Source organism: Halichoerus grypus, chromosome 1 (genome assembly GCF_964656455.1).
Source record: "Halichoerus grypus chromosome 1, mHalGry1.hap1.1, whole genome shotgun sequence".
In the NCBI taxonomy this organism is placed as follows: Eukaryota; Metazoa; Chordata; class Mammalia; order Carnivora; family Phocidae; genus Halichoerus; species Halichoerus grypus.
Genome location: NC_135712.1, coordinates 152448936 through 152462361, shown reverse-complemented (window position 1 = coordinate 152462361; position 13426 = coordinate 152448936). Strand labels below are relative to the sequence as shown.

Sequence of the window (13426 nt, the reverse complement as noted above, 5' to 3'; positions counted from 1 at the left end):
TTTCTCATTGGGAGACTATCCCTGAAACCAGTCAGAACCCGTCTTGGCAAGACAGTCCAAATTCTCCAGCTTTATCATTAGGGGGAATAAGTATGTACATTTGTGTATGTTAGACCTTGGAAAGAAGCAGATGCCTTGTACCCCAACAGCTCATCTTGTGATCAGCCTATCTGGACATTTGCCTGATGGCAGGTCCCTGGCTACCCTGACTTGCCATGCTCCTGAATGAGCACTATGACTTTTGACACTCTAAGGACGGGTGGCCAAGACCCCACAGGCCTGAAGAGATCCTTTGATCCCAAGACACCTGCATAGCCCTGGGCAAAGGGATTGCACCCTGAGTATATCAGGCAGCAGCTTAAAACTGGGGACCTACAGTCCCCAGGTGGACTAGCTGCCTGATGGGGATCCCTGGCTCACCCACCCTCCTTTGTGGGGGCACATGCTTCACAAGGAATAGCCTCCTAGAAAGGCCATTCAGGGGGTTGCAATACAGCCTGAGCTCCAAAAGCCTGAAGGGCACCTAGTACCACCAAACTTGAGGGACCAGGTTGCCCCAGATGAGCTGATGGGGTATATGTTGTGCATGTGCAAGCCAAGCAAATCAGGGTTACAAGGGACCCAAACAGAACAAGTGTCTAAAGAGACCAGGTCACGAGAGCAGGCTGTTGAACAGACAAAACATATGCCTCCTTCCAAGCCCTAAGCAACACAAATGCACATACGTCTTCCTTCCACAAGTAAAGTTGGAGGAGTCTGGACTGCCTTGACAAGATGACTAGTGACTCCCTAGTAGGGACGGGGCTCTCTTAAGAGGAACCACAAACACTTGATGGCTGGGGGAGTGAGAACTCCATCAGGCAGCTGGGCCCAAAGGACAGCAACTGACACCTGCTGAGAGAGGCCAAGTCAGAAAAAGCTTCAGGGGTGGGCTCCCTCTGCCTGGGGACCTAGGCAGGGGGTGTGGGACTGGCCACACCCCTCAGGCCTAAAGGGCCCCATCGGAGCTAAGAGGCTGAGGCAGGGCGTATTACCCAAGCGCGGGCGACCAGGTCAGGGTTGGGGTGGGACTGGAACGCAACCAGGGCCTGGAGAGGACGTTCCCAGCAGCAGGCTTTTGGGGGTACACACATCTGCCTCCTTCCAAGCCCTAACCTACACAAACTCGTATGCATAGTCCTTCTGAAGGGGAAGCTGGAGGAGTCTGGACGGCCTTGCGCACCTGGGGCTTGTCCGGCTGCCGGGGCTCCTCCACCAAGGGACACGCTGGGAAGCCCGGGACCCCGGGACCTGCCTGGTCAGTGGAAATGGGTCCTGAGTGGGAGCATTTTCAAGCTGCCACCTCAGAAAGATGTTTGGGTGTGGGCTCAGCCCAAGCACGTGGTTTGGGAACCAATGAGCTGCTCAGGCTCCCCCGGCCTGGCTGCACCGAAAGGCTGACGTGGTGCATACTGCGCATGTGCCAGTCTCGCAGGGCCGGGTAAGTGGGAGTCCGGGAAGAGACCCACATGGAGCGGGACAGGTGGTTTTGGGCGGCCAGTGGGGAAGGGGAATGTTTTCTGACAGCTGTCTAATTCCAAGCCCTGACCTGCACAAATGGGTGGATCGGTCCTAGCTGGACCGCCTTACCAGGCGGTTGGCAGGCTGCCGGGCCTCCTCTAACAGGAGACACCTGGGAGCCTGGAAGGCTGCGTCTGCGAGCTCATCAGGCAGCTAGTCCAAATGGGCTAGGGACTGACTATGGCCACTTGAAAACCGCCCCTTCAGCAAGAAGGGCTGAGCTCTCTTCAGCCAGGAGGTGGACCCTGCGAGGGAGGAAGGGGTGCCTACTGTCCATGCGGGAGCTGCGCAGCTCAGAGGAGACAGGCAACTGAAGAGGCCCCTAAATGGAGAGCTCTCAGCAATGAAGAACTTTGCCAGCCTGCGGCTGAGGCCACTGGCTGGGGTATCCTCCAGTGGGAGACATCTGGGAGCTATTATGGCTGGAGGGGTCTGGGGTCTTATCAGGCAGCTAGCCCAGATGGACACTGATTTTTGCCACCTTAGCCTGTGCCTCAGAAATATCCTCCGGCTGTCCAGAGGAAGGCATGCTCAGTGCATAGTGTGACTGCCGAGCTGTGCAGTTCAGAATTCTTGGGGCCCTGGCCACAGTGTCTGGAGAGCATGGATCCCCTGGACAACTGTTGGGGCTACCGGGTGTCTGCCTACTTCAAAGCCTTAACCTACACAAACACGCATCCATGTTTCTTCTAGAAGGTGAAGCTGGCGGACTATGGACTGTGTTACCCAGAAGGGGCCTGTTGGGCTGCATGGGCATTGTCCAATAACAGACACCTGGGAGCCTTGAGGTGGTAAGCGCAGGACCCCATCAGGCAGTTGGTCGAAATAGGGGCTGAGTGGCTTCAGTTTAATGGTGTCACCTCGCAAAGAGCTTTACTTGTTGCTTTGTATGCCCTGCAGCTTAGGCAGGGTGTGCTGGAAGGTTCCTGCCTCTCATGCCTGGACGGCCCCCGCTGCAGTGGCCATGTGCAAGCCGAGTAGCTGTAGGGAGGTCATCGGCGAGGCTTGTGGGGGTCCCTGCCCCTGCCTGCTCCCATGCCTAGCCTAAACAAGCGCACACATTTCCCCCTGAACGCAGGGCTTGAGGCAAATGGACATTTTTGCCAGGTTGGGAGTTGGGAGACTGGCCCATGGCTGGGATGTCATCCAGTAAGAGACACCTGTTTGCCTTGATGGCTGGAGAAGCTGGAGATTCTCCCAGGCAGCTTGTCCACTTGGTATGAGGATTGGCAGTCGCTGTTTAAAATGTCATCCTCAGAAAGGTTTTTTTTTGTGGGAGGTCTCCAACCTTCTTGAAGGTTATTCGGGTGGTTTGGGGTTGCGCCGATACTCCACTGGCCCGGAGGGCTCTCCTGCCCGGCTGCACCCCGCTGGCTAGGCGATGTGCGCACTGTCCACGGATGAGCTGCTCATGTCAGTGGGTCCATGGATCTGAAGCAGGACAGCTGTAGGAGAGGCTGTGTCTGAATGGTGGTTACTGTGAGGATGTGGCATCCTCCTGATTCCAAGCCACAACCCACACTAAGGAGCATATTCTCCCTGAAGGCAGCGGTGTAGGAATTTGGACTGTCCAGCTGGGCGGGTGCCCTTTGGGATGGTTGGGCTCCACTCCAAAAAGAGAAACCTGGGAGGCTTGATTGCTGGAGAAGTCTGGGACCCCATCAGGCAGTCCATCCTGTTGGTTTCCATTTTCAGTGTGGCTCAGAAACGGTTTCCTGGTGGGGGCTCCCTCCACCCTGAGGCCATTCGGGTGCCCTGCTGGGCTGACGGGGTGCATATTGCACGTACGTCAGCTGGGCAGGGGAGTGTCCAGGGACCTGGTACAAGGCCAAGTCTGAGAGTCTGGTTCACAGGATTGGGTAGGTGGGGTGCATGGCATCTGCCTATTTCTAAGCACTCATCTACACGAATGTGCATATTCTCCCTGAAGGCAGAGATGGAGGAATCTGGAAGCTTGCAAGGGCTGATTTGTGCTTGCTGACTGGTTTCCTCTATGAGAGACACCTGGGAGCTTTGATTGCTGCAGAAGCCCGGGACTGCGGCACACAGTAAGTACACATGGGGACTGGCCGCCACCCATTTCAGTGGCTGCCTCAAAAGGAATTTCAGGGGTGGGCCCCTTCCACGCTTGAAGCAATGCAGGTGATTAAGGATGGGCCCCAGCTCCATGGGCAGTTGACAGGCTGTGTCCTGCTCATGTGTGAGCCTCACAGGTCAGGGTAGCCTGGGACAGGGGGCCACATTGGGCAAGGTTGGGTCACAGTAACAGACTCTTGGGGGTACCTGGCGTCTGCCTAAACCCAGCCCTAGAGTGTACAAATGCACATGTTCCCCCTGACATCTGCTTGGTTTTGGGGGGCAAACAATGCTCAGACTGATTATGTCTTTGCCAACATCATCTTTAATGCTGGTTCCCTGTGCAGATTTCTCCAGCCCACAGCATACAGGATCAGGTTTTTAAATTGACCATTACAGAAATAACACAGTTCCATATTAGATCAATCCCATTAATCACACTATTGTCCAGGCAATGGGACAGAGAAGGAATAAAGTTCAAATTAATTTGAAGTGTATTTTTATAAGAGTTGGTAATTGGAGAGACACCTGAGCCAACCAAGATATCACCTCCAGCTGCCAGAGCAGGGGTAAAAGTTCAGGAATGCTAGAGCACATTTCCAGGGAAGGAGGATGCTGGTGTTGATGGGCGAGATGTACTTTGCTGAGGGGCCTTTGCATGGTTTTTACCACTGCCTGGAAAAGTGTCTCCTTTGCTGGGGCAGGAGCTAATTGCTCCAAGGTCTTTGGAAAGATACTTTAGATGAGCCAAGTGGAGCCTCGCCAGTCAGAGCACTCTCAGATAGTCCTTACAGCTCCTAGGATTCATGTTCTAAATGTCCCCTTGTCTGTCTAGTGGCATCTTCCTATGTTTCCACTGATGAACCCCCATGGGGTCCCTCTGCCGCAGAGCTCCTACTGAGTTCTTATGGGTGAGAGACGACATCCTGACGTGACTCACTTCTTTCTTACACCAAAACTTTACTATTAAAAACAACTTTTTTGGGGCCTCTGGGTGGCTCAGTTGGTTGAGCGTCTGCCTTCAACTCGGGTCATGATCCCAATGCCCTGGAATCCAGCCCTGCATCAGGCTCCCTGCTCAGCGGGGCGCCTCCTTCTCCCTCTCCCTCTGCAGCTCCCCCAGCTTGTGCTCTCTCTCTCTCTCACTCTCCCACTCTCTCTCAAATAAATAAATAAAATCCTAAAAAAAACCCAACTTTTTTGTCTTTGCCATAAATGAGTGGATTTAAATTCATATCAGACCACAACAATCCATCCTGTGGTTTCAAGTCACTCACACACTAATGAATGCTAGGGCCTAATGCCCTAACAAATCCAAGCTCACAAAAATATCAGTCCACTCTCTGATTCTACATCACTTGCAATCTTAATCATACACAATTATATTTTGTTCATACTTCTCCTTTGACGCACATTCTTTTACATCATACATTAATCACCAGTATGAGCAACCATATTCCTAATATTATCAACGTAAGCATGAAAAAGGACTCTTCAACATGGGACCATATCCAATCACCAACTGACCAAAAGTTAAGTGCCTTAAACCACCCTGTGCCACTTCCTTGACAATTACATTTCCAAGTAGAGCTCCCAGGATACAAGCTTACACAGCACTATCAAGCATGCATTCCTTTGCCAAAACATCAGAATCCAAGGTTATCATTATTTTAGGGAACGCATGTGTTTTTTTTCTCTTTTCAATTCCTGCAAAGTTATTTTGACTTTATCAGTCTCATCTTTGAAAGTTCTTTTACTTGTTTTCAGGTTTCTAATGTATAATTTACATTTATTAGATTAACTTTCAAAAGTCCAATGTGAAATATTTCTTTGATTATTTGCATAATTCCTTTATCTTCTTTAACCCCAAGCGGCATTTTTTTCCTCCTAATGTCACACTCATTGCCTGTTTTAGTTTTATTTATTTATTTATTTTAAAGATTTTATTTATTTGACAGAGAGAGACACAGCGAGAGAGGGAACACAAGCAGGGGGAGTGGGAGAGGGAGAAGTAGGCTTCCCGCCGAGCAGGGAGCCCAATGAGGGGCTCGATCCCAGGACTCTGGGATCATGACCTGAGCTGAAGGCAGACGCCTAACGACTGAGCCACCCAGGTACGCCCTGTTTTAGTTTTATGTGTTCTATCATGTTGAGTTCCTTGGTTTTTGCTTGACTACAATAGGTTAGTGCGAGGTTGGTGGATGGTGTACTCTTCTGGACCAGTTTCCCATATTATGTATAACTGGTTGAGGAAACATCAAGGCCATGGTCAGAGGTAGTTATACAAGAGGTGTAGCCACAGGGGTAGCAGTAATAAAGGTATTTTGGTTCCCTTCTGCCAACATATCCATAGGAACATGTTTTCCTTCTGTCATGAGATGCCTGTAGGCTCCACTCTCTTTTTTGACATTGGGGAACCACAGAAGTATGGAAACCCAATGTCATATTTCCTCCTTTGGTGCCAGTAATCTAATTCCATAGCTGACCAAGGAATCACAGCCATTAGGATGTGTGGTATCTACTTTACTTCCGGCTGTGTCACCTTAGATAGGTGACCAGGATTGTCCTGAGAATACAGCTGTTCTAAGGCAATCCACATATCAACCAATCTGAACTGAGTCTATGGTTTGAGAAACATCTTTCTTGTGATTTTTTAGTATTAGCATTTTTCTCTTGCTTTATATCGAATTTCCATTGCTCTGTTACTTCTTTTTTTTTTTTTTTTAAGATTTTATTTATTTGACAGAGACACAGTGAGAGAGGGAACACAAGCAGAGGGAGTGGGAGAGGAGAAGCAGGCCTCCCGCGGAGCAGGGAGCCCGATGTGGGGCTCGATCCCAGGACTTTGGGATCATGACCTGAGCCTAAGGCAGACGCCCAACGACTGAGCCACCCAGGCGCCCCGTTTGCTCTGTTACTTCTGTGTGAAAATTATGGTTTGTAATATATTGCCTTTTTTTTTTTTTTAAGACAGGGAGAGAGAGAGGGAGAGGGAGAATCATAAGCAGGCTCCATACCCAGAAGCAGAGCTTGATGTGGGACTGAATCGCACCACCCTGAGATCATGACCCTGAGATCATGAACTGAGCCAAAATCAAGAGTCCAGCGCTTAACTGACTGAGCCACCCAGATGTCGCATGTTGTTTCCTTTTTTAGTGATGAGCTATTTCTACTTCCAGACTTTGAGGGGATACAAAGAAGGGCTTTCAATAATGACAACAAAATAATTATAGCAGTAGCTAGCATTGAGTACTTACTGTGTGCCAAGGAACCTGTCAAGTATTTAACATATTTTATTTAATTTCCACAGTAACCCTTTGGGGTAGGTAGTTTTACTTACCTTTAGATGTGAAGAGTGATACTTGGAGATGTTGAATAAATGGCCCAAAGTCACGCAGATAACACATGTTGAAGTTAGAATTCAAAATTTGTTAGTCAGGTTTTATACTGCATGTTTGAGTTCCCCCACAAGTTCATTTGTTGGAACCAAATTCCCAGTGTGATGGTATTTGGAGGTGGGGCCTTTGGGAAGTAATTAGAGCATGATGGGTTTAGTGCCCTTAAAGAAGAGACAGGAGAGAACTGCTTCTCTGCTTTCTACCATGTGAGGATACGGGAAGGCCATCTGCAAACTAGGAAGAGGGCCCTTACCTCACCAAGTACCAAATCAGCCCACACTTCCATGTTGGACTTTCCAGCCCTCAGAACTGTGAGGAATAAATGTTTGTTGTTTAAGCCACCCAGTTTGTGGTATTTTTGTCATAGAAGTTGGAGTAGACTAAGACATTGGGATTCTAGACATTCTTATCCACTGGATAATACCTCAAGTAAAGAAAATCAACTTAAAACAGTGTGTGTGGTAAAATTCAATTTTTGTTGTTGTTGTTGTTGTTGGCAGAATCTTTTCAAAACAAAACGGGCGACTGGGTGGCTCAGTCGGGTAAGTGTCTGCCTTCAGCTCAGGTCATGATTTCAGGGTTCTGGGATCGAGGATCAGTGGGGAGTCTGCCTCTTCCTGCTTAGTGGGGAGTCTGCCTCTCCCTCTCCCTCTGCCTCTGCCCGCCACTCATGCTCGCTTGCTCTCTCTCTCTCTCAAATAAATAAACAAATCTTAAAAAAAAAAAAAAAACCCAAAATAAAAACTTTTGCAACCACACACAGGAGGGGTATGGGTAGGGGGAAGTGTCTGTCCATCCAGCCCCAGCCCCCAGTCCATATGGTTTTGGCAGCAACAACGGGTGTGGGGTAATAGCCCCCAAAATAAAAATGGTGTGTGTATGGGAAGGGTGCAAAAGCAGTGGGATGTGGTGGGGGGAAAGGGGCAGCCCAGGTCAGTAACTGGGAATGCTGCAGGTGGGAGGCCATTTCATAACATTTCTTACTGATCTCCCCACCGTGGACACCTTCTTTGCCCATCAAAAGGACTAGCGTCTTGGCAGTCATGGTGACAGTAATGTTGAAAGTGGGGGCTCCGCTGGTGCTCTTGGTACGAAGATCCAGGGTAAATGCCCGGTCCTGCAGCAGCGAGTCCCGCTTAACAGAACATTTCCGGCTCCCAAGTGTCAGCCCATTCACGAAAAACTTGACGGGTCTTTGCCAACCTGGACACCAACCTCAGCCGGCGTTATGTTGACGAAGGTTTTCCCGGGAAGGCGGTCAAGACTGAGGGCGAGTCCTTAGAGGGCACCGTGGCCTCGTCCTGACAGGTCCCGCCCGCCAGGAGGTGGTGGATGAGGGCGTTCCCCCCCGGGGGTGGCGACGGGCTGGGCTGGGGGCCTCCGGCCCGCGGGCGAGCGGCCGCGAGAGGCGGAGAACTCCGGGCCGGGTGGACCTCCGGACCGGCCCTGCTAGCTGTGCAGCAGCCCTCCCACCGCCACCGGAATCCCGTTTCTGTATGTCCTAAGCTGCTCAGCAAGGTAGAATTTTGCATTTTTGTTAGTACAGACACTACCATTAAAAAAAAATTTTTTTTTTAAAGATTTTATTTACTTATATGTCAGAGAGAGAGAGAGAGAGAGCGAGCACAAGCAGGGGTTGCTACAGGCAGAGGGAGAAGCAGGCTCCCCGCCGAGCAAGGAGCCTGATGCTAACTCGATCCCAGAGTCCTGGGATCATGACCCAAGCCGAAGGCAGACGCTCAGCCAACTGAGCCACCTAGGCTCCCAGACTACCATTTAAAACTGACAGCTGTTGGGGCGCCGGGGTGGTTCGGTCGGTTAGGCCTCTGCCTTCAGCTCAAGTCATGATCCCAGGGTCCTGGGATCAAGCCCCAGGTCGGACTCCTTCCTCTGCCTCTCCTCTGGCTTGTGCTCTCTCTTCTTTCACTCTCTCAAATAAATAAATAAAATCTTAAAAAAAAATAAGAAAATTGACAGTTGTGGGCCACCTGTTTGGCTCAATAGGAAGAGCATGCAACTCCTGATCTCTGGGTCCTGAGTTCAATCCTTTCTACACTAGCTATAGAGATGACTAGCTAACTAACAGTTGTGTCTCTGTTAGTCGAGCTCCCCCGCTAATCCTTTGTTCTGGAAGAGGGATTCCTTTTAATTAGGTAGGAGTAAGGTAAGCAGGGGAAGGGTGTAACGGGGCACTTTGTTAGGTTCTTTGGGAGAAAGTCAGCAATTTTCCAAAGACTAAGGAGACTTCTGGGAGGTCTCCTGGGAAGAAGGAAGTTCTGAGAAGGAAGTTATTGAGACCCTGGCCACTTTCTTCAGGAGGGTTAGTGTTACTACAGCACCTTTGATGCCCTCAAGTGGCCCCGACCTGAGAGTCGGCAGCAAGACACAAGGGCGTACTGGGGAGAAATTCACCGTAAAGGAGAGGGGAGCTTGGACCTAACATTGCTGGCGGGGAGGACAGGCTTCCAGCTCAGTCTTTATAAATTTCCCCCTTGTGTGTCCTAGGAGAAAGAGCCCTTGGTATTTGTAACGTTGGAACTGCAGACTGTCAAGAGTACTTGTTTCAATAATAGCTCCATTTTGTGAGCGTTGGTGACATAGCCGATTTTCCGTGTTTCAACAGTGACACCTTGTGGGACAGAGGTAGAAGACACTGGGGTCTGTGAGAACTAGAGCAGTTTTCTTTCATTATTTTGTACAAATAAATATACAAATAAATTTGTAATATATTTAAATTGTGCAATGTGATATTTTGATATACATTGTGAAAGAATTCCCACCTCCCATCACTTTTGTGTGCGTGAGAACACTTAAGTTCTCTCTTAGCCAATTTCAATGACTATAGTCACCAGGCTATCATTTAGATCCTCCTATGTTTTTCATCTTATAACTGAAAGTTTGTACCCTTTAACCAACCTGCCCTTATCCCTCCTCCCCAGCCTCTGGCAACCACTATCCTACTATGTTTCTAATGAGTTTGACTTTTTTTGTTGTTGTTTTTTTGTTTTTTTTCCCCTCTGAATCTCCATATAAATGATACAATGCAGTATTTGTCCTCCTCTGTCTGGCTTATTTCACTTAGCATAATGCCCTCCATGTTCATTCATGTTGTTGCAAATGACAGGGTTACCTTCTTTTTATGGCTGAACTTATATATACATAAAATCATATTTTCTGTCAGCAGATACTTAGGTTGTTTCCATACCATGGCTATTGTGAATAGTGCTACAATGAACAGTGGGGTACAGCTTTCTCTTTGGGATAATTATTTTGTTACTTTGGATATATAACCAGAAGTAGGATTGCTGGATCATATGGTAGTTCTATGTTTAATTTCTTGACAAAACTTCATTCTGTTTTCCAGAGTGGCTGTACCAGTTTACATTCCCACCAAATGTACAAGGGTTCCCTTTTCTCCACTTCCTTGCTAGCATTTAATATTTGTCTTTTGATAATAGCTGTTCTAACAGGTGTGAGGTGATAGCTCATTGTAGTTTTGATTTGCATTTCCCTGATGATTAGTGAGCATCTTTTCTTTATAAAGATTTTATTTCTTAGAGAGAGAGAGAGAGAGAGAGCTCGCACAAGCAGGGGGAGTGGCAGAGGGAGAGGGAGAAGCAGGCTCCCCGAAGAGCAGGGGGAGCCTGATGCGGGACTCCATCCCAGGACCCTGTGATCATGACCTGAGCCAAAGGCAGTCGCTTAACCAACTGAGCACCACCTAGTGAGCATCTTTTCATGTACCTGTTGGCCATTTGTATGTCTTCTTTGGAAAAATGTCTATTCAGGTCCTTTGCCTGTTTTTTTTTTTTTTTAATTGGGTTATTTGTTTTGTTTGTTATTGCTTTGAGTTGATGAGTTCCTTATATATTTTGGATATTAACCCCTTATTGGACATATGGTTTGTATTTTCTCTCATTCCATAGGTTGTCTTTTTGCTGTGTTGATGGGTTTTTCTGTTTTGTTTTTTTGCTGTGCTTTTTAGTTTGATGTAGTCCCACTTCTATATTTTTACTTTTGTTGCTTTTGCTCTTGGTGTCAAGTCCAAAAAACCATTGCCAAGACTAATGTCAAGGAGCTTATCTCCTATGTTTTCTTCTAAGAGTTTTTCTTAAATTCAAGTCTTTAATCCATTTTGAGTTGATGTTTGGGTATAGTGTAAGATAGGGGTCCAGTTTTATTCTTTTGCAGGTGGATAGATACACAATTGTTCCAACACCATTTACTGAAGGGACTATCCTTTCCCCATTGTATATTCTTGGCTCCTTCATAAAAAATTAATTGACCAAATATACATGGATTTATTTCTGAGCTCTCTATTCTATTCCATTGATCTATGTATGTTTTTATGCCAATACCACACTGGTTTGATTATTATAGCTTTGTAATATAGCTTGAAAGCAGAAAGAGTGATGCCTCCAGCTTTGTTCTTTCTCCAGATTTTTTTTTTTTTTTTTTTTTGCTATTTGGGGTCTTTTGTAATTTCATATGAATTTTAGGATTGTTTTTCTATTTCCGTAAAAAATGCCATTGGAATTTTGATAGGGATTGCATTCAATCTATGGATGGCTCTGCATAGTATGGACATTTTAACAATACAACTCTTCCAATCCAAGAACACAGGCTAGCTTTACATTCTTGTGTATCTTCTTCAGTTTCTTTCATCAGGGTTTCTAGTTTTGAGTGTATAGATCTTTCCTCTCTTTGGTTAAATTTATTCCTAAGTATTTTATTTTATTTTTTTAAAGATTTTATTTATTTATTTGACAGAGAGAGAGAAAGAGAGAGAGAGTGCACAAGCAGGGGGGAGCAGCAGAGGGAGAGGGAGAAGCAGATTCCCTGCTGAGCAGGGAGACCGACGCGGGGCTTGATCCCAGGACCCTGAGATCATGACCTGAGCCGAAGGCAGAGGCTTAACCTACTGAGCCATCCAGGCACCTCCAACCTGGTGCTTTTAAACTCCATAAATCAAATTTAAAAGCAAAAAACAAACTGGGGAATAAGGTTATTATCCTTATAACTGAAGGTATTCGGGAGGTAGGAGGACCTTGACATTTACCAGACAGAGGAACTGGTCTTAGACCCCTTAGTTGTACTCTGTACCCTGCTCTCACATGTGTATTCCTCTTTGGTGCTCTCATTTCCGTGTGAACACTTGTCATGTTGCTGCTGGTCACCACCTAGAACTTCTGGACATAGTCACCATGATAGGAGGTAGCTGCTTCTTCCTGGGTCAGTAGAGGGTTCCTTCATTCTCCATTTAGTAAGAATTGGGGCAACAACAATAAAAGTGACTATGCTTTTTTCCTTAGTTTAATGGAAAAGTCCTTATGAAATTCAACCCTCACTGTTATACTCCACTTCCTAATTTTTCTCCCCTATTCTTTTCTTTTTTAAAGATTTTATTCATTTATTTGACAGAGAGAGACACAGTGAGAGAGGGAACACAAGCAGGGAGAGTGGGAGAGGGAGAAGCAGGCTTCCCGCAGGGCAGGGAGCCCGATGCGGGGCTCGATGTAGGGCTCGATGTGGGGCTCGATGCAGGGCTCGATGCGGGGCTTGATCCCAGGACCCTGGGACCATGACCTGAGCCGAAGGCAGACGCTTAACGACTGAGCCACCCAGGTGCCCCCTTTTCTCCCCTATTCTTAAGCACCAATCTCTTTAAACAATGGTTCTTTCTCACCTCTCAAAGAAAGTCTTCATTCATTCTTTGGAACAACCCACCCCTTCCAACAGATTGGACTACACTCACAGCAGTATAGTCCTCAAAATTTGGAGCCTGTTCTGAACAGGACATTTCTCCAGAGTGACTCTCACCCTTGATACTATTGACATTGTGGGCTGGATGAGTTTTTGTTGTGGGGCAGTGCATTGTGCATTGTAGGTAGCGTCACTGGCTTCTAACCACTAGATGCCAGGGACATCCCTCCCCCATCATCCTTTGCCCCCTCAAATTGTGAAAAGCAAAAATGTCCCCAGACATTTCTAAATGTCCCCCTCTGGGGGACAGAATTACCTCTCACTGAGAACCACTAGACCAATACCCTGGGGGAAGAGTGTGGTGAGTAAGAGCAGTAAAGTCCCCTCATAGTCCAAGTTTGGGTGGGGAACTTTGACTATCCAGGCCACAGAGAGCAGGTAGATGAGTCACTTTGTTCTGTTAAAGGTGCTGCAGGTTACTGTTGAATCATCAACTCCCAAAGACAAATACTAATGTTCATAGAGTGCAGCCTAACAACAAAGTAAAATATACCTTCTCATCTGCCTTATAATTTGCACGGCCACATCTCTCATAATGAGGTTAGTATTATACATTATTACTTTTAATCTACCTACCTTGCTTCCACATGTATCTTCTTTGGATCATCCCTGAGCAGTGTTTCTTTTAA

The 13426-nt window shown here is 47.4% G+C and overlaps 1 pseudogene; it reads right to left on the bottom strand.

Annotated features, from left to right (window-relative positions):
- Nucleotides 1-2934: 2934 nt before the first annotated feature.
- On the bottom strand, nt 2935-8566 carry LOC118523876 (profilin-1 pseudogene; annotated as a pseudogene).
- Nucleotides 8567-13426: the final 4860 nt, after the last annotated feature.